The sequence below is a fragment of the Pongo abelii genome, chromosome 19, assembly GCF_028885655.2.
Source record: "Pongo abelii isolate AG06213 chromosome 19, NHGRI_mPonAbe1-v2.0_pri, whole genome shotgun sequence".
NCBI lineage: Eukaryota > Metazoa > Chordata > Mammalia > Primates > Hominidae > Pongo > Pongo abelii.
In genome coordinates, this window is record NC_072004.2 from 71,387,673 (window position 1) to 71,388,338 (window position 666).

Here is a 666-nt window from a genome sequence, read left to right on the forward strand (position 1 = left end):
GAGACCTGTCTCAGATTTTGGGGGTTCACAAGGCCATACTGACTTGTCCCCTGTGTGAAGCCCAGCAGGAGCCTTTCACAGCAGGTTCTTTTCACTTGAAGCTTTGTGCATCAGCGCCTAACTCTTTTGCAAGATAAGAGGTCCTACGGAATACCAGCAGACCCACCAGAGGGTTACAAGTTCCTGATACCTAGTACAACCTGGGAAAGAGAGCAAAAGCCCTTTAATCCTGATGTAGCTTTCCCAATCTCTAGCCAATTTGCACCAAAAGCCCAAGAAACTCTTAACTGCAAATTCCTTCCTGGGGTGGGGTGTGTGGGAGGGTGGGCAGGGACTTCTCTGGGGTCCTGCATGCACAGCTAGGCTCAAGGTTCAGCTTATAGTAACCTTTTCCTCATTTTAATAGTAAAAACAACCGCAACAAGAAAAACACCCCTATGTGGAGATTTCATATGCTAATGATACATGCGATGGGTGTTAGACCACGTGGATCCTGAGCACATGTGCCAACCGCAGGTCTGCCTTTGCACACTTGACCTCACCAGTATTTTATGATTATGTATGTATAGCTCCCATAAAAGGAATTCCTCTTACAGCACTAGCTGCTGTCTCTCCCACTGAGCAGCCCACTCTTCCTCTCAAAGGGTACTTTTGCTTTGCAACAAA